This window comes from Oncorhynchus masou, unplaced genomic scaffold, assembly GCF_036934945.1.
Source record: "Oncorhynchus masou masou isolate Uvic2021 unplaced genomic scaffold, UVic_Omas_1.1 unplaced_scaffold_2153, whole genome shotgun sequence".
In the NCBI taxonomy this organism is placed as follows: domain Eukaryota; kingdom Metazoa; phylum Chordata; class Actinopteri; order Salmoniformes; family Salmonidae; genus Oncorhynchus; species Oncorhynchus masou.
In genome coordinates this window covers 44,029-65,680 of record NW_027008630.1, presented here as the reverse complement: position 1 = coordinate 65,680, position 21,652 = coordinate 44,029, and the positions used below count along the sequence as shown (strand labels likewise).

Sequence of the window (21,652 nt, the reverse complement as noted above, 5' to 3'; positions counted from 1 at the left end):
TCGCTCTCTTCTCTCCCTCCTCTCTTCCCCCCCTTCCTTTCGCTCTCTTCTCTCTCCCTCTCCTCCCTCTTCCCCCCTTCCTTTCGCTCTCTTCTCTCCCTCCTCTCTTCTTCCTCCCCCCTTCCTTTCGCTCTCTTCTCTCCCTCCCTCTCTTCTCTCCTCCTCCTTCCTTTCGCTCTCTTCTCTCCCTCCCTCTTCTCTCCCTCCCCTTCTCTCCCCCTCCTCTCCCTCCTCCTTCTCCCCCCCTCCTCCCCCCTCTCTCTCTCTCTCCCTCCTCTCTTCTCTCCCTCCTCCCCCCCCTCCTCTCCCTCACTCCTCTCCTCCCCCTCCTCTCCCAGGCTGATCGGGGATAACCCAGAGGAGGCAGTAGCGGAGGTGAGTGAGGTGACTCGTCTGGAGTCGACCCACCCCAAGATGTCCTTCTCCTGCCGCTTCAGAAGAGCCTTCTTTACAGTCATCCACAGGGTGCTGCTCATCCTAACAGGTTAGACATGTCTTCTCTCCTCTTTACAGTCATCCACAGGGTGCTGCTCATCCTAACAGGTTAGACATGTCTCCTCTTTACAGTCATCCACAGGGTGCTGCTCATCCTAACAGGTTAGACATGTCTTCTCTCCTCTTTACAGTCATCCACAGGGTGCTGCTCATCCTAACAGGTTAGACATGTCTTCTCTCCTCTTTACAGTCATCCACAGGGTGCTGCTCGTCCTAACAGGTTAGACATGTCTTCTCTCCTCTTTATAGTCATCCACAGGGTGCTGCTCATCCTAACAGGTTAGACATGTCTTCTCTCCTCTTTATAGTCATCCACAGGGTGCTGCTCATCCTAACAGGTTAGACATGTCTTCTCTCCTCTTTACAGTCATCCACAGGGTGCTGCTCGTCCTAACAGGTTAGACATGTCTTCTCTCCTCTTTATAGTCATCCACAGGGTGCTGCTCATCCTAACAGGTTAGACATGTCTTCTCTCCTCTTTACAGTCATCCACAGGGTGCTGCTCATCCTAACAGGTTAGACATGTCTTCTCTCCTCTTTACAGTCATCCACAGGGTGCTGCTCATCCTAACAGGTTAGACATGTCTTCTCTCCTCTTTACAGTCATCCACAGGGTGCTGCTCATCCTAACAGGTTAGACATGTCTTCTCTCTTTACAGTCATCCACAGGGTGCTGCTCATCCTAACAGGTTAGACATGTCTTCTCTCCTCTTTACAGTCATCCACAGGGTGCTGCTCATCCTAACAGGTTAGACATGTCTTCTCTTTACAGTCATCCACAGGGTGCTGCTCATCCTAACAGGTTAGACATGTCTTCTCTCCTCTTTACAGTCATCCACAGGGTGCTGCTCATCCTAACAGGTTAGACATGTCTTCTCTCCTCTTTACAGTCATCCACAGGGTGCTGCTCATCCTAACAGGTTAGACATGTCTTCTCTCCTCTTTACAGTCATCCACAGGGTGCTGCTCGTCCTAACAGGTTAGACATGTCTTCTCTCCCTTTATAGTCATCCACAGGGTGCTGCTCATCCTAACAGGTTAGACATGTCTTCTCTCCTCTTTATAGTCATCCACAGGGTGCTGCTCATCCTAACAGGTTAGACATGTCTTCTCTCCTCTTTACAGTCATCCACAGGGTGCTGCTCATCCTAACAGGTTAGACATGTCTTTCTCCTCTTTATAGTCATCCACAGGGTGCTGCTCATCCTAACAGGTTAGACATGTCTTCTCTCCTCTTTACAGTCATCCACAGGGTGCTGCTCATCCTAACAGGTTAGACATGTCTTCTCTTTACAGTCATCCACAGGGTGCTGCTCATCCTAACAGGTTAGACATGTCTTCTCTCCTCTTTACAGTCATCCACAGGGTGCTGCTCATCCTAACAGGTTAGACATGTCTTCTCTCCTCTTTACAGTCATCCACAGGGTGCTGCTCATCCTAACAGGTTAGACATGTCTTCTCTCTTTACAGTCATCCACAGGGTGCTGCTCATCCTAACAGGTTAGACATGTCTTCTCTCCTCTTTATAGTCATCCACAGGGTGCTGCTCATCCTAACAGGTTAGACATGTCTTCTCTCTTTACAGTCATCCACAGGGTGCTGCTCATCCTAACAGGTTAGACATGTCTTCTCTCTTTACAGTCATCCACAGGGTGCTGCTCATCCTAACAGGTTAGACATGTCTTCTCTCCTCTTTACAGTCATCCACAGGGTGCTGCTCATCCTAACAGGTTAGACATGTCTTCTCTTTACAGTCATCCACAGGGTGCTGCTATCCTAACAGGTTAGACATGTCTTCTCTTTACAGTCATCCACAGGGTGCTGCTCATCCTAACAGGCCTCCTGTGTGAGGTGTATTCTACTATATGAAGTATCTAATCTAACCTCTCTCTCTCTCTCTAGTGATTGGTCTGGTGTGGGTGTATTCTACTATATGAAGTATCTAATCTAACCTTCTCTCTCTCTAGTGATTGGTCTGGTGTGGGGTGTATTCTACTATATGAAGTATCTAATCTAACCTCCTCTCTCTCTCTAGTGATTGGTCTGGTGTGGGGTGTATTCTACTATATGAAGTATCTAATCTAACCTTCTCTCTCTCTAGTGATTGGTCTGGTGTGGGTGTATTCTACTACATGAAGTATCTAATATAACCTTCTCTCTTAGTGATTGGTCTGGTGTGGGGTGTATTCTACTACATGAAGTATCTAATCTAACCTCTCTCTCTCTCTAGTGATTGGTCTGGTGTGGGGTGTATTCTACTATATGAAGTATCTAATCTAACCTTCTCTCTCTCTAGTGATTGGTCTGGTGTGGGGTGTATTCTACTATATGAAGTATCTAATCTAACCTTCTCTCTCTCTAGTGATTGGTCTGGTGTGGGGTGTATTCTACTATATGAAGTATCTAATCTAACCTTCTCTCTCTCTAGTGATTGGTCTGGTGTGGGGTGTATTCTACTATATGAAGTATCTAATCTAACCTTCTCTCTCTCTAGTGATTGGTCTGGTGTGGGGTGTATTCTACTATATGAAGTATCTAATCTAACCTCCTCTCTCTCTCTAGTGATTGGTCTGGTGTAGGGTGTATTCTACTATATGAAGTATCTAATCTAACCTTCTCTCTCTCTAGTGATTGGTCTGGTGTGGGGTGTATTCTACTATATGAAGTATCTAATATAACCTTCTCTCTCTAGTGATTGGTCTGGTGTGGGGTGTATTCTACTATATGAAGTATCTAATCTAACCTTCTCTCTCTCTCTAGTGATTGGTCTGGTGTGGGGTGTATTCTACTATATGAAGTATCTAATCTAACCTTCTCTCTCTCTCTAGTGATTGGTCTGGTGTGGGGTGTATTCTACTATATGAAGTATCTAATCTAACCTTCTCTCTCTCTAGTGATTGGTCTGGTGTGGGGTGTATTCTACTATATGAAGTATCTAATCTAACCTCTCTCTCTAGTGATTGGTCTGGTGTGGGGTGTATTCTACTATATGAAGTATCTAATCTAACCTTCTCTCTCTCTAGTGATTGGTCTGGTGTGGGGTGTATTCTACTATATGAAGTATCTAATCTAACCTCTCTCTCTCTAGTGATTGGTCTGGTGTGGGTGTATTCTACTATATGAAGTATCTAATCTAACCTTCTCTCTCTCTAGTGAATTGGTCTGGTGTGGGTGTATTCTACTATATGAAGTATCTAATCTAACTTCTCTCTCTCTCTAGTGATTGGTCTGGTGTGGGGTGTATTCTACTACATGAAGTATCTAATCTAACCTTCTCTCTCTCTCTCTAGTGATTGGTCTGGTGTGGGGTGTATTCTACTACATGAAGTATCTAATCTAACCTTCTCTCTCTCTCTCTAGTGATTGGTCTGGTGTGGGGTGTATTCTACTACATGAAGTATCTAATCTAACCTCTCTCTCTCTAGTGATTGGTCTGGTGTGGGGTGTATTCTACTACATGAAGTATCTAATCTAACCTTCTCTCTCTCTCTCTCTAGTGATTGGTCTGGTGTGGGGTGTATTCTACTATATGAAGTATCTAATCTAACCTTCTCTCTCTCTAGTGATTGGTCTGGTGTGGGGTGTATTCTACTATATGAAGTATCTAATCTAACTTCTCTCTCTCTCTAGTGATTGGTCTGGTGTGGGTGTATTCTACTATATGAAGTATCTAATCTAACCTTCTCTCTCTAGTGATTGGTCTGGTGTGGGGTGTATTCTACTATATGAAGTATCTAATCTAACCTTCTCTCTCTCTAGTGATTGGTCTGGTGTGGGGTGTATTCTACTACATGAAGTATCTAATCTAACCCTCTCTCTCTCTAGTGATTGGTCTGGTGTGGGGTGTATTCTACTATATGAAGTATCTAATCTAACCTTCTCTCTCTCTCTAGTGATTGGTCTGGTGTGGGGTGTATTCTACTACATGAAGTATCTAATCTAACCTTCTCTCTCTCTAGTGATTGGTCTGGTGTGGGGTGTATTCTACTATATGAAGTATCTAATCTAACCCTCTCTCTCTCTAGTGATTGGTCTGGTGTGGGGTGTATTCTACTATATGAAGTATCTAATCTAACCTTCTCTCTCTAGTGATTGGTCTGGTGTGGGGTGTATTCTACTATATGAAGTATCTAATCTAACCTCTCTCTCTCTTAGTGATTGGTCTGGTGTGGGGTGTATTCTACTATATGAAGTATCTAATCTAACCTTCTCTCTCTCTAGTGATTGGTCTGGTGTGGGGTGTATTCTACTATATGAAGTATCTAATCTAACCTTCTCTCTCTAGTGATTGGTCTGGTGTGGGGTGTATTCTACTATATGAAGTATCTAATCTAACCTTCTCTCTCTCTAGTGATTGGTCTGGTGTGGGTGTATTCTACTATATGAAGTATCTAATCTAACCTTCTCTCTCTAGTGATTGGTCTGGTGTGGGGTGTATTCTACTATATGAAGTATCTAATCTAACCCTCTCTCTCTAGTGATTGGTCTGGTGTGGGGTGTATTCTACTATATGAAGTATCTAATCTAACCTCTCTCTCTAGTGATTGGTCTGGTGTGGGGTGTATTCTACTACATGAAGTATCTAATCTAACCTCTCTCTCTAGTGATTGGTCTGGTGTGGGGTGTATTCTACTATATGAAGTATCTAATCTAACCTTCTCTCTCTCTAGTGATTGGTCTGGTGTGGGGTGTATTCTACTACATGAAGTATCTAATCTAACCTCTCTCTAGTGATTGGTCTGGTGTGGGGTGTATTCTACTATATGAAGTATCTAATCTAACCTTCTCTCTCTAGTGATTGGTCTGGTGTGGGGTGTATTCTACTATATGAAGTATCTAATCTAACCTTCTCTCTCTCTAGTGATTGGTCTGGTGTGGGGTGTATTCTACTATATGAAGTATCTAATCTAACCTTCTCTCTCTAGTGATTGGTCTGGTGTGGGGTGTATTCTACTATATGAAGTATCTAATCTAACCTTCTCTCTCTAGTGATTGGTCTGGTGTGGGGTGTATTCTACTATATGAAGTATCTAATCTAACCTCTCTCTCTCTAGTGATTGGTCTGGTGTGGGGTGTATTCTACTATATGAAGTATCTAATCTAACCTTCTCTCTCTCTAGTGATTGGTCTGGTGTGGGGTTGTATTCTACTACATGAAGTATCTAATCTAACCTCTCTCTCTCTCTCTCTCTAGTGATTGGTCTGGTGTGGGGTGTATTCTACTATATGAAGTATCTAATCTAACCTCTCTCTAGTGATTGGTCTGGTGTGGGGTGTATTCTACTACATGAAGTATCTAATCTAACCTTTCTCTCTCTAGTGATTGGTCTGGTGTGGGGTGTATTCTACTACATGAAGTATCTAATCTAACCTCTCTCTCTCTAGTGATTGGTCTGGTGTGGGGTGTATTCTACTATATGAAGTATCTAATCTAACCTTCTCTCTCTCTAGTGATTGGTCTGGTGTGGGGTGTATTCTACTATATGAAGTATCTAATCTAACCTTCTCTCTCTCTAGTGATTGGTCTGGTGTGGGGTGTATTCTACTATATGAAGTATCTAATCTAACCTTCTCTCTCTAGTGATTGGTCTGGTGTGGGGTGTATTCTACTATATGAAGTATCTAATCTAACCTTCTCTCTCTCTAGTGATTGGTCTGGTGTGGGGTGTATTCTACTATATGAAGTATCTAATCTAACCTCTCTCTCTCTAGTGATTGGTCTGGTGTGGGGTGTATTCTACTAAATGAAGTATCTAATCTAACCTCTCTCTCTCTAGTGATTGGTCTGGTGTGGGGTGTATTCTACTAAATGAAGTATCTAATCTAACCTCTCTCTCTCTAGTGATTGGTCTGGTGTGGGGTGTATTCTACTAAATGAAGTATCTAATCTAACCTCCTCTCTCTCTCTAGTGATTGGTCTGGTGTGGGGTGTATTCTACTATATGAAGTATCTAATCTAACCTGCCTTCTCTCTCTCTAGTGATTGGTCTGGTGTGGGGGGTATTCTACTAAATGAAGTATCTAATCTAACCTCTCATCTCTCTCTAGTGATTGGTCTGGTGTGGGGTGTATTCTACTAAATGAAGTATCTAATCTAACCTTCTCTCTCTCTAGTGATTGGTCTGGTGTGGGGTGTATTCTACTATATGAAGTATCTAATCTAACCTGCCCATCTCTCTAGTGATTGGTCTGGTGTGGGGTGTATTCTACTATATGAAGTATCTAATCTAACCTCCTCTCTAGTGATTGGTCTGGTGTTGTTGTATTCTACTATATGAAGTATCTAATCTAACCTTCCCATCTCTCACGTGATTGGTCTGGTGTCCAGGTGTATTCTACAGGTGAAGTATCTAATCTAACCTTCCCATCTCTCAGTGATTGGTCTGGTGTGGGGTGTATTCAGGTGACTATATGAAGTATCTAATCTAACCTCTCTCTCTCTAGTGATTGGTCTGGTGTGGGGTGTATTCTACTATATGAAGTATCTAATCTAACCTCTCTCTCTCTAGTGATTGGTCTGGTGTGGGGTGTATTCTACTATATGAAGTATCTAATCTAACCTTCTCTCTCTCTAGTGATTGGTCTGGTGTGGGGTGTATTCTACTATATGAAGTATCTAATCTAACCTTTCTCTCTCTAGTGATCTATTGGTCTGGTGTGGGGTGTATTCTACTATATGAAGTATCTAATCTAAATCTCTCTCTAGTGATTGGTCTGGTGTGGGGTGTATTCTACTAAAAGTATCTAACTAACCTCTAGGAATCTCTAGTGATTGGTCTGGTGTGGGGTGTATTCTACTAATGAAGTATCTAATCTAAGTTGGGAATCTCTAGTGATTGGTCTGGTGTGGGGTGTATTCTACTAAATGAAGTATCTAATCTAACTCTCTCTCTCTCTCTAGTGATTGGTCTGGTGTGGGGTGTATTCTACTAAATGAAGTATCTAATCTAATCTCTCTCTCTAGTGATTGGTCTGGTGTGGGGGTATTCTACTAAATGAAGTATCTAATCTAACCTCTCTCTCTCTCTCTCTCTCTAGTGATTGGTCTGGTGTGGGGGTATTCTACTAAATGAAGTATCTAATCTAACCTCTCTCTCTCTCTCTAGTGATTGGTCTGGTAAATGTATTCTACTAAATGAAGTATCTAATCTAAATGTATCTCTAGTGATTGGTCTGGTGTGGGGTGTATTCTACTATATGAAGTATCTAATCTAAATGTATCGAACTCTCTAGTGATTGGTCTGGTGTGGGGTGTATTCTACTATATGAAGTATCTAATCTAAATTATCTCTCTCTAGTGATTGGTCTGGTGTGGGGTGTATTCTACTACATGAAGTATCTAATCTAAATCTCTCTCTCTCTAGTGATTGGTCAACTGGGGTGTATTCTACTACATGAAGTATCTAATCTAATTCTCTCTCTAGTGATTGGTCTGGTGTGGGGTGTATTCTACTATATGAAGTATCTAATCTAACCTTCTCTCTCTCTAGTGATTGGTCTGGTGTAAATGTATTCGAACTACATGAAGTATCTAATCTAAATGTCTCTCTCTCTAGTGATTGGTCTGGTGTGGGGTGTATTCTACTATATGAAGTATCTAATCTAACCTTCTCTCTCTAGTGATTGGTCTGGTGTGGGGTGTATTCTACTATATGAAGTATCTAATCTAACCTTATCGAACTCTAGTGATTGGTCTGGTGTGGGGTGTATTCTACTATATGAAGTATCTAATCTAACCTTCTCTCTCTCTAGTGATTGGTCTGGTGTGGGGTGTATTCTACTATATGAAGTATCTAATCTAACCTTCTCTCTCTCTAGTGATTGGTCTGGTGTGGGGTGTATTCTACTATATGAAGTATCTAATCTAACCTTCCTTCTCTCTCTCTAGTGATTGGTCTGGTGTGGGGTGTATTCTACTATATGAAGTATCTAATCTAACCTTCTCTCTCTCTAGTGATTGGTCTGGTGTGGGGTGTATTCTACTATATGAAGTATCTAATCTAACCTCTCTCTCTCTAGTGATTGGTCTGGTGTGGGGTGTATTCTACTATATGAAGTATCTAATCTAACCTCTCTCTCTCTCTAGTGATTGGTCTGGTGTGGGGTGTATTCTACTATATGAAGTATCTAATCTAACCTCTCTCTCTCTAGTGATTGGTCTGGTGTGGGGTGTATTCTACTACATGAAGTATCTAATCTAACCAAGTCTCTCTTCTCTCTCTCTCTAGTGATTGGTCTGGTGTGGGTGTATTCTACTACATGAAGTATCTAATCTAACTCTCTCTCTCTTCTCTCTAGTGATTGGTCTGGTGTGGGGTGTATTCTACTATATGAAGTATCTAATCTAACCTTCTCTCTCTCTAGTGATTGGTCTGGTGTGGGGTGTATTCTACTATATGAAGTATCTAATCTAACCTTCTCTCTCTCTCTAGTGATTGGTCTGGTGTGGGGTGTATTCTACTATATGAAGTATCTAATCTAACCTTCTCTCTCTCTCTCTAGTGATTGGTCTGGTGTGGGGTGTATTCTACTACATGAAGTATCTAATCTAACCTTCTCTCTCTAGTGATTGGTCTGGTGTGGGGTGTATTCCACTATATGAAGTATCTAATCTAACCTTCTCTCTCTCTAGTATTGGTCTGGTGTGGGGTGTATTCTACTACATGAAGTATCTAATCTAACCTTCTCTCTCTCTAGTGATTGGTCTGGTGTGGGTGTATTCTACTATATGAAGTATCTAATCTAACCTTCTCTCTCTCTAGTGATTGGTCTGGTGTGGGGTGTATTCTACTATATGAAGTATCTAATCTAACCTTTCTCTTCTCTCTAGTGATTGGTCTGGTGTGGGGTGTATTCTACTATATGAAGTATCTAATCTAACCCTCTCTCTCTCTAGTGATTGGTCTGGTGTGGGTGTATTCTACTACATGAAGTATCTAATCTAACCTTCTCTCTCTCTAGTGATTGGTCTGGTGTGGGGTGTATTCTACTACATGAAGTATCTAATCTAACCTCTCTCTCTCTCTCTAGTGATTGGTCTGGTGTGGGGTGTATTCTACTATATGAAGTATCTAATCTAACCTTCTCTCTCTCTCTCTCTCTAGTGATTGGTCTGGTGTGGGGTGTATTCTACTACATGAAGTATCTAATCTAACCTCTCTCTCTCTCTCTCTAGTGATTGGTCTGGTGTGGGGTGTATTCTACTACATGAAGTATCTAATCTAACCTCTCTCTCTAGTGATTGGTCTGGTGTGGGGTGTATTCTACTATATGAAGTATCTAATCTAACCTTCTCTCCTTCTTCTCTCTAGTGATTGGTCTGGTGTGGGGTGTATTCTACTACATGAAGTATCTAATCTAAGACTCTCTAGTGATTGGTCTGGTGTGGGGTGTATTCTACTACATGAAGTATCTAATCTAACTTATCTCTCTCTCTAGTGATTGGTCTGGTGTGGGTGTATTCTACTACATGAAGTATCTAATCTAATCTCTCTCTCTAGTGATTTGTCTGGTGTTGGGTGTATTCTACTATATGAAGTATCTAATCTTTCTCTTCTCTCTCTAGTGATTGGTCTGGTGTGGGGTGTATTCTACTATATGAAGTATCTAATCTAACCTTTCTCTCTCTAGTGATTGGTCTGGTGTGGGTGTATTCTACTATATGAAGTATCTAATCTAACCTTCTCTCTTCTCTCTAGTGATTGGTCTGGTGTGGGGTGTATTCTACTTCATGAAGTATCTAATCTAACCTTCTCTCTCTCTAGTGATTGGTCTGGTGTGGGGTGTATTCTACTATATGAAGTATCTAATCTAACCTTCTCTCTCTCTCTAGTGATTGGTCTGGTGTGGGGTGTATTCTACTATATGAAGTATCTAATCTAACCTTCTCTCTCTCTCTAGTGATTGGTCTGGTGTGGGGTGTATTCTACTATATGAAGTATCTAATCTAACCTTCTCTCTCTCTAGTGATTGGTCTGGTGTGGGGTGTATTCTACTACATGAAGTATCTAATCTAACCTTCTCTCTCTCTAGTGATTGGTCTGGTGTGGGGTGTATTCTACTACATGAAGTATCTAATCTAACCTTCTCTCTCTCTCTCTAGTGATTGGTCTGGTGTGGGTGTATTCTACTACATGAAGTATCTAATCTAACCTTCTCTCTCTCTAGTGATTGGTCTGGTGTGGGGTGTATTCTACTATATGAAGTATCTAATCTAACCTTCTATTCTCTCTAGTGATTGGTCTGGTGTGGGGTGTATTCTACTACATGAAGTATCTAATCTAACCTTCTCTCTCTCTAGTGATTGGTCTGGTGTGGGGTGTATTCTACTACATGAAGTATCTAATCGTTCTCTCTCTCTCTCTCTAGTGATTGGTCTGGTGTGGGGTGTATTCTACTACATGAAGTATCGTTGGAGGAGCGAGGAAGAGGAGACCAGGCAGATGTTTGACATGGTGGAGAGAATCATCGGTGTTCTGAGGATCCACAATGCATCATGTCAGGAGAACAATGACCTCCAGCCCTACCTGCCCATTCTCACGTCAGAGACTCCCTGGTTCAGCCCCAGGACAGGTGAGTATAACCTCCTACCTGCCCATTCCTCACGTCAGAGACTCCCTGGTCCAGCCCCAGGACAGGTGAGTACTAACCTCCTACCTGCCCATCCCTTCAGAGACTCCCTGGTCCAGCCCCAGGACAGGTGAGTACTAACCTCCTACCTGCCCATCCCTCACGTCAGAGACTCCCTGGTCCAACCCCAGGACAGGTGAGTACTAACCTCCTACCTGCCCATCCCTCACGTCAGAGACTCCCTGGTCCAACCCCAGGACAGGTGAGTACTAACCTCCTACCTGCCCATTCACGTCAGAGACTCCCTGGTCCAACCCCAGGACAGGTGAGTACTAACCTCCTACCTGCCCATCCCTCATTCAGAGACTCCCTGGTTCAGCCCCAGGACAGGTGTACTAACCTCCTATTCTGCCCATCCCTCACGTCAGAGACTCCCTGGTCCAGCCCCAGGACAGGTGAGTACTAACCTCCTACCTGCCCATCCCTTCAGAGACTCCTGGTCCAACCCCAGGACAGGTGAGTACTAACCTCCTATTCTGCCCATTTAGAGACTCCCTGGTCATACCCCAGGACAGGTGAGTACTAACCTCCTACCTGCCCATCCCCATGTCAGAGACTCCCTGGTCCAACCCCAGGACAGGTGAGTACTAACCTCCTACCATTGCCCATCCCTCACGTCAGAGACTCCCTGGTCCAACCCCAGGACAGGTGAGTACTAACCTCCTACCTGCCCATTTCAGAGACTCCCTGGTCCAACCCCAGGACAGGTGAGTACTAACCTCCTACCTGCCCATCCCTCACGTCAGAGACTCCCTGGTCTACCCCAGGACAGGTGAATCACTAACCTCCTACCTGCCCATCCCTTATGTCAGAGACCCTGGTCCAACCCCAGGACAGGTGAGTCTAACCTCCTACCTGCCCATCCCTCATGTCAGAGACTCCCTGGTCCAACCCCAGGACAGGTGAGTACTAACCTCCTACCTGCCCATCCCTCACGTCAGAGACTCCTGGTCCAGCCCCAGGACAGGTGAGTACTAACCTCCTACCTGCCCATTCCTCACGTCAGAGACTCCCTGGTCCAGCCCCAGGACAGGTGATTCTAACCTCCTACCTGCCCATCCCTACGTCAGAGACTCCCTGGTTCAGCCCCAGGACAGGTGAGTACTAACCTCCTACCTGCCCATCCCTCACGTCAGAGACTCCCTGGTCCAGCCCCAGGACAGGTGAGTACTAACCTCCTACCTGCCCATCCCTCCGTCAGAGACTCCTGGTCCAACCCCAGGACAGGTGTTTCTAATCCTACCTGCCCATCCCTTCAGAGACTCCCTGGTCAAAGGACAGGTGAGTACTAACCTCCTATGCCCATCCCTCATGTCAGAGACTCCCTGGTCCAACCCCAGGACAGGTGTACTAACCTCCTACCTGCCCATTTCAGAGACTCCCTGGTCCAACCCCAGGACAGGTGAGTACTAACCTCCTACCTGCCCATCCCTTCAGAGACTCCTGGTCCAAAGGACAGGTGTACTAACCTCCTACCTGCCCATCCCTCACGTCAGAGACTCCCTGGTCCAGCCCCAGGACAGGTGAATACTAACCTCCTACCTGCCCATTTAGTCAGAGACTCCCTGGTCAACCCCAGGACAGGTTTCTACTAACCTCCTACCTGCCCATCCCTCATGTCAGATGACTCCCTGGTCCAACCCCAGGACAGGTGAGTACTAACCTCCTACCTGCCCATCCCTCACGTCAGAGACTCCCTGGTCCACCCCAGGACAGGTGAGTATAACCTGACTACCTGCCCATTCCTCATTCAGAGACTCCCTGGTCCAGCCCCAGGACAGGTGTACTAACCTCCTACCTGCCCATCCCTTAGAGACTCCCTGGTCCAGCCCCAGGACAGGTGAGTACTAACCTCCTACCTGCCCATTTCACGTCAGAGACTCCCTGGTCCAACCCCAGGACAGGTGAGTACTAACCTCCCACCTGCCCGTCCCTCACGTCAGAGACTCCCTGGTTCAGCCCCAGGACAGGTGAGTACTAACCTCCTACCTGCCCATTCCTAGTCAGAGACTCCCTGGTTCAGCCCCAGGACAGGTGAGTATTCTAACCTTTACCTGCCCATTCCTCACGTCAGAACTCCCTGGTTCAGCCCCAGTTCAGTTCTAGCACTAGGGCCATACAAAATCTGCGTTGTGGAGAAGTTGGAATCTAGACATTAAAATGGAATTCAACAATATTCAAAAATCTATTGAATAATGGGAATCAACTAAATGTATTGAACTCTAGGGAATTTAAATGTATTGAAAGCTAGGGAATCAACTAAATGTATTGAACTCAGTAGGGAATCAACTAAATGTATCGAACTCAGTAGGGAATCAACTAAATGTATCGAACTCAGTAGGGAATCAACTAAATGTATTGAACTCAGTAGGGAATCAACTAAATGCATCGATCTCCGTAGGGAATCAACTAAATGCATCGAACTCAGTAGGGAATCAACTAAATCTATCGAACTCAGTAGGAATCAACTACATGTATGGAACTCAGTAGGGAATCAACTACATTTATGGAACTCAGTAGGGAATCAACTAAATGCATCGAACTCATTTAGGGAATCAACTAAATGTATTGAACTCAGTAGGGAATCAACTAAATGTATAGAACAGTAGGAATCAACTAAATGCATCGAACTCAGTAGGGAATCAACTAAATCTATCGAACTCATTTAGAGAATCAATAATGATGGAACTCAGTAGGGAATCAACTACATTTATGGAACAAGCTAGGAATCAATAAATGCATCGATCTATAGGGAATCATTTAAATGCATCGATCTCAGTAGGGAATCAACTGAATGCATCGATCTCAGTAGGGAATCAACTATTTGATCGATCTCAGTAGGGAATCAACTAAATGACTGAACTTAGTAGGGAATCAACTAAATTTCGAACTCAGTAGGGAATCAATAATGATGGAACTCAGTAGGGAATCAACTAAATGTATGGAACTCAGTTTCTAGGGAATCAACTAAATGTTCGATTCTCATTTAGGGAATCAACTAAATGTATGGAACTCAGTAGAAAATGCATACATTTAGAGAAGTTTAACATAAAAATGTTTCAAACTATTATATTAACCTGGCTATGACAATAATTGTAGTCATAATGTAACTGTTCGGTGATTTTGTTTTTGTGTATTTTGAGACAAGCACAGTCATAATGTCTGTGTGCGCGTTTGTCTACTACTAAGTGTACCGTTAGCGATGACTAATAACAGTCTTCTGGTAGATGGAAACTTTCGCAACAAACAAAAAAATTCTACCATTTAAATGTGAACTAGTCAAATGGAACTCTTACCTTCCTGGCAGAATTATATCAGAATTTATTAGCGTCAGTCCAGTGGCCATTTTGTTTTGCAAATTCTCCATTTAGAAACATCGCTAGTCATAATGATGTTCCCTGGCTGGTTCTACCAATTAAAGGGTAACTACACCAAAATAGTCGAACTTTCTCAGACTTTAAAAAATGGACTCCTGATATGATTTTCTATTCACTAATTTTGAAGTTAACATCCAATGTTGTTGTTTTTCTATCAATAGAAAAGTGTGATCTTAGACCACTGGGGACAACCTGGAAAAACTAAACAGAGCAAATGGAATTTGGGGAAAATGTATTAAAAAAAAATGGAAACAGGCAAAAGTTTCAGATTTTATTCTGCCATTTAGGATAGAACTGTCACCACACTTCATTGTTTGTGTCGATTCTACCAGTTTACAGGAATGGACATGGGTTCATAATGAACTGTATGGATCTCATGGTCTTTATTAAGAAGATGTGGTCATTTAAACTGTATGGATCTCAGACTTTTAAAAATTATTATGATTATTTTTAATTTACCATTTATTTAACTAGGCAAGTCAGTTATGAACAAATTCTTACTTTCAATGACGGCCTGGAAACAGTGGGTTAACTGCCTGTTCAGGGGCAGAACGACAGAATGTCAGCTCGGGGGTTTGAACTTGCAAACTTTCGCTTATGAGTCCAACGCTCTAACCACTAGGCTACCCTGCTGCTTCTTAAACTAAACTACTTTGTTGTGTTTAGGGCAGATTCTGTTGTTTAGTCCCTGAGGAGCAAATCACATCCTGTTCAGTTTAACTGGGCTTTCCTTATCATGTCAGAGAGACGAGCATAATGATGTTTGTTTCTATTCTACCATTTAGAGACAAGAGTCATAATGTTTGTTTCTATTCTACCATTTAGAGACGAGCTATGTTTGTTTCTATTCTACCATTTAGAGACAAGAGTCAATGTTTGTTTCTATTCTACCATTTAGAGACGAGCTAGTCATAATGACTGTTCGTTTCTATTCTATCATTTAGAGACATGTTTGTTTCTATTCTACCATTTAGAGAATGACTGTTTGCTTCTATTCTACCATTTAGAGACGAGCAATGTTTGTTTCTAGTCTACCATTTAGAGACGAGCTATGTTTGTTTCTATTCTACCATTTAGAGACGAGCAATGTTTGTTTCTATTCTACCATTTAGAGACAAGCGATGTTTGTTTCTAGTCTACCATTTAGAGACGAGCATAATGTTTGTTTCTATTCTACCATTTAGAGACTAGCAATGTTTGTTTCTATTCTATCATTTAGAGACAAGCGATGTTTGTTTCTATTCTACCATTTAGAGACGCTAGCAATGTTTGTTTCTATTCTACCATTTAGAGACAAGCGTCATGTTTGTTTCTAGTCTACCATTTAGAGACGAGCTATGTTTGTTTCTATTCTACCATTTAGAGACGAGCAATGTTTGTTTCTATTCTACCATTTAGAGACGAGCTAGTCATAATGACTGTTCGTTTCTATTCTATCATTTAGAGACGAGCGATGTTTGTTTCTATTCTACCATTTAGAGATGAGCTATGTTTGTTTCTATTCTACCATTTAGAGACGAGCGATGTTTGTTTCTATTCTACCATTTAGAGACGAGCGATGTTTGTTTCTATTCTACCATTTAGAGACGAGCTATGTTTGTTTCTATTCTACCATTTAGAGACGAGCTATGTTTGTTTCTATTCTACCATTTAGAGACGAGCGATGTTTGTTTCTATTCTACCATTTAGAGACGAGCGATGTTTGTTTCTATTCTACCATTTAGAGACGAGCGATGTTTGTTTCTAGTCTACCATTTAGAGACGAGCGATGTTTGTTTCTATTCTACCATTTAGAGACGAGCGATGTTTGTTTCTATTCTACCATTTAGAGACGAGCTATGTTTGTTTCTATTCTACCATTTAGAGACGAGCTATGTTTGTTTCTAGTCTACCATTTAGAGACGAGCTATGTTTGTTTCTATTCTACCATTTAGAGACGAGCGATGTTTGCTTCTATTCTACCATTTAGAGACGAGCTATGTTTGTTTCTAGTCTACCATTTAGAGACGAGCTATGTTTGTTTCTAGTCTACCATTTAGAGACGAGCTATGTTTGTTCTAGTCTACCATTTAGAGACGAGCGATGTTTGCTTCTATTCTACCATTTAGAGACAAGCGATGTTTGTTTCTATTCTACCATTTAGAGACGAGCGATGTTTGTTTCTATTCTACCATTTAGAGACGAGCGATGTTTGTTTCTATTCTACCATTTAGAGACGAGCGATGTTTGTTTCTATTCTACCATTTAGAGACAAGCGATGTTTGTTTCTATTCTACCATTTAGAGACGAGCTATGTTTGTTTCTATTCTACCATTTAGAGACGAGCTATGTTTGTTTCTATTCTACCATTTAGAGACGAGCTATGTTTGTTTCTAGTCTACCATTTAGAGACGAGCTATGTTTGTTTCTATTCTACCATTTAGAGACGAGCGATGTTTGCTTCTATTCTACCATTTAGAGACGAGCTATGTTTGTTTCTAGTCTACCATTTAGAGACGAGCTATGTTTGTTTCTAGTCTACCATTTAGAGACGAGCTATGTTTGTTTCTATTCTACCATTTAGAGACGAGCTATGTTTGCTTCTATTCTACCATTTAGAGACAAGCGATGTTTGTTTCTATTCTACCATTTAGAGACGAGCGATGTTTGTTTCTATTCTACCATTTAGAGACGAGCGATGTTTGTTTCTATTCTACCATTTAGAGACGAGCTATGTTTGTTTCTATTCTACCATTTAGAGACGAGCAATGTTTGTTTCTAGTCTACCATTTAGAGACGAGCAATGTTTGTTGCTATTCTACCATTTAGAGACGAGCAATGTTTGTTGCTATTCTACCATTTAGAGACGAGCAATGTTTGTTTCTATTCTACCATTTAGAGACGAGCTATGTTTGTTTCTATTCTACCATTTAGAGACGAGCTAGTCATAATGACTGTTCGTTTCTATTCTACCATTTAGAGACGAGCTAGTCATAATGACTGTTCGTTTCTATTCTACCATTTAGAGACAAGCTATGTTTGTTTCTATTCTACCATTTAGAGACGAGCTAGTCATAATGACTGTTCGTTTCTATTCTACCATTTAGAGACAAGCTAGTCATAATGACTGTTCGTTTCTATTCTACCATTTAGAGACGAGCTAGTCATAATGACTGTTCGTTTCTATTCTACCATTTAGAGACGAGCTAGTCATAATGACTGTTCGTTTCTATTCTACCATTTAGAGACGAGCTAGTCATAATGACTGTTCGTTTCTATTCTACCATTTAGAGACAAGCTAGTCATAATGACTGTTCGTTTCTATTCTACCGTTTAGAGACAAGCTAGTCATAATGACTGTTCGTTTCTATTCTACCATTTAGAGACAAGCTAGTCATAATGACTGTTCGTTTCTATTCTACCATTTAGAGACGAGCTAGTCATAATGACTGTTCGTTTCTATTCTACCGTTTAGAGACGAGCTAGTCATAATGACTGTTCGTTTCTATTCTACCGTTTAGAGACGAGCTAGTCATAATGACTGTTCGTTTCTATTCTACCGTTTAGAGACGAGCTAGTCATAATGACTGTTCGTTTCTATTCTACCATTTAGAGACGAGCTAGTCATAATGACTGTTCGTTTCTATTCTACCGTTTAGAGACGAGCTAGTCATAATGACTGTTTCTATTCTACCATTTAGAGACAAGCTAGTCATAATGACTGTTTCTATTCTACCATTTAGAGACAAGCTAGTCATAATGACTGTTCGTTTCTATTCTACCATTTAGAGACAAGCTAGTCATAATGACTGTTCGTTTCTATTCTACCATTTAGAGACAAGCTAGTCATAATGACTGTTTCTATTCTACCATTTAGAGACAAGCTAGTCATAATGACTGTTCGTTTCTATTCTACCATTTAGAGACAAGCTAGTCATAATGACTGTTCGTTTCTATTCTACCATTTAGAGACAAGCTAGTCATAATGACTGTTCGTTTCTATTCTACCATTTAGAGACAAGCTAGTCATAATGACTGTTCGTTTCTATTCTACCATTTAGAGACAAGCTAGTCATAATGACTGTTCGTTTCTATTCTACCATTTAGAGACAAGCTAGTCATAATGACTGTTCGTTTCTATTCTACCATTTAGAGACAAGCTAGTCATAATGACTGTTCGTTTCTATTCTACCATTTAGAGACAAGCTAGTCATAATGACTGTTCGTTTCTATTCTACTACCATTTAGAGACAAGCTAGTCATAATGACTGTTCGTTTCTATTCTACCATTTAGAGACAAGCTAGTCATAATGACTGTTCCTTTCTATTCTACCATTTAGAGACAAGCTAGTCATAATGACTGTTCCTTTCTATTCTACCATTTAGAGACAAGCTAGTCATAATGACTGTTCGTTTCTATTCTACCATTTAGAGACAAGCTAGTCATAATGACTGTTTCTATTCTACCATTTAGAGACAAGCTAGTCATAATGACTGTTCGTTTCTATTCTACCATTTAGAGACGAGCTAGTCATAATGACCGTTTCTATTCTACCATTTAGAGACAAGCTAGTCATAATGACTGTTTCTATTCTACCATTTAGAGACAAGCTAGTCATAATGACTGTTCGTTTCTATTCTACCATTCCAGAAAGAAGCTGAAGAAGGTCTGGGACCGGGCTGTGACCTTCCTCTCAGCCAATGAGAGCCGTATCAGGACAGAGTCTCAGCGGATTGGCGGAGCCGACTTCCTGGTGTGGAGGTGGCTCCAGCCCTCTCTGAGCTGCGACCAGATCTCACTCATCCCCTCCAAAGTCTGGCAGGGCAAAGGTAACTAACCCGTTCCCATTCCTAGTGTGCTCCCAAATGGCACCCTGTTCCCTAGGTAGGGCACTACCAACTCCCTATTAATAACCACGGTTACGAAATGTGATGTTCGATGAGCAGGTGTCCGTGTACTTTTTGGTCGTGTAGTTTTATGTCAGAAATAAGAAAATGTTTCTTCCCTGCTGTTTTACTGTCCATCTAGCGTCTCTTGTCTGCCTCTTGTCCATCTAACACATTTCCTGTCTTTTCTCCAATCGAACATCTCTTTCCTGTCTGTCTCTCTTCTCTCAGCGTTTCCTCTGGACAGGAGGAACTCTCCTCCCAACAGTTTAACACCGTGTCTGAAGATCAGAAACATGTTTGATCCAGTCATGTGAGTACCAGAGGGTGTTACGAAGTCAATGTGTTCACCATCAATCTTTAAGGTTCTGTTGGGGTTAGGGATGAGCATGTACTTGTCAGGGGACTAAAACACTCTCTTTGCATGTCGGTATCAGCAGACTTTCTCTTAGATGTGCACGTTGGCAGACTCTCTCTTAGATGTGGACGTTGGCAGACTCTCTCTTAGACGTGGACGTTGGCAGACTCTCTCTTAGATGTGCACGTTGGCAGACTCTCTCTTAGACGTTGCACGTTGGCAGACTCTCTCTTAGATGTTGACGTTGGCAGACTCTCTCTTAGACCTGGACGTTGACGTTGGCAGACTCTCTCTTAGACGTTGACGTTGGCAGACTCTCTCTTAGACGTTGACGTTGGCAGACTCTCTCTTAGACCTGGACGTTGACGTTGGCAGACTCTCTTAGACGTTGACGTTGGCAGACTCTCTCTTAGACGTTGGCAGACTCTCTCTTAGACCTGGACGTTGACGTTGGCAGACTCTCTCTTAGACCTGGACGTTGACGTTGGCAGACTCTCTCTTAGACCTGGACGTTGACGTTGGCAGACTCTCTCTTAGACCTGGACGTTGACGTTGGCAGACTCTCTCTTAGACGTTGACGTTGGCAGACTCTCTCTTAGACCTGGACGTTGACGTTGGCAGACTCTCTCTTAGACCTGGACGTTGACGTTGGCAGACTCTCTCTTAGACCTGGACGTTGACGTTGGCAGACTCTCTCTTAGACCTGGACGTTGACGTTGGCAGACTCTCTCTTAGACCTGGACGTTGACGTCGGCAGACTCTCTCTTAGACCTGGACGTTGACGTTGGCAGACTCTCTCTTAGACCTGGACGTTGACGTTGGCAGACTCTCTCTTAGACCTGGACGTTGACGTTGGCAGACTCTCTCTTAGACCTGGACGTTGGCAGACTCTCTCTTAGACCTGGACGTTGACGTTGGCAGACTCTCTCTTAGACCTGGACGTGGACGTCGGCAGACTCCCTCAGATGTATATTGTATCAAGTGTTTTCCCATGTGTGCCATATGTACTGTGCTATCCTACCTGTGTGTTCTTGACTACCAGGTTAGAGGTGGGTTAGGACTTCTAGATGACATCTGACCCCTTTACGTGTGTGTGTTTGCAACAGGGAGGTTGGTGAAAACTGGCATCTGGCCATCCACGAGGCCATCTTGGAGAAGTGTTGTGACAACGACGGCATCGTCCACATCGCTGTCGACAAGAACTCCAGAGAGGTGAGTGTCTGTCACAGCTGTTCTATCAAGCAATGGCTGTGTTCCAAGCGGCTCCCTATTCTATTACCAAACAGGGCTGTCTTCTGTATACCACCCCTACCTGATCACAACACAACTGATTGGCTCAAACGCGCTATGAAAACAAGGCACACCTGTTAATTGAAATGCATTCCAGGTGACTACCTCATGAAGCTGGTTGAGAGAATGCCAAGAGTGTGCAAAGCTGTCAGTCATCAAGGCAAAGGGTGCCTTACTTGAAGAATCTCAAATATAAAGTTTTTTGATTTAACACTTTAACAGCCATCTGGTTATATATCCACTGACCAGGTGGAACCAACAGCCTTCTGGTTATATATCCACTGACCAGGTGGAACCAACAGCTTTCTGGTTATATATCCACTGACCAGGTGGAACCAACAGCCTTCTGGTTATATATCCACTGACCAGGTGGAACCAACAGCCTTCTGGTTATATATCCACTGACCAGGTGGAACCAACAGCCATCTGGTTATATATCCACTGACCAGGTGGAACCAACAGCCTTCTGGTTATATATCCACTGACCAGGTTGAACCAACAGCCTTCTGGTTATATATCCACTGACCAGGTGGAACCAACAGCCTTCTGGTTATATATCCACTGACCAGGTAGAACCAACAGCCTTCTGGTTATATATCCACTGACCAGGTGGAACCAACAGCCTTTTGGTTATATA

The 21,652-nt window shown here is 42.6% G+C and overlaps 1 pseudogene; it reads left to right on the top strand.

The window, feature by feature from the left end:
* LOC135533002 (inner nuclear membrane protein Man1-like) overlaps positions 1-21,652 on the top strand; it is a 37,260-nt pseudogene that overhangs the window by 9,496 nt on the left and 6,112 nt on the right.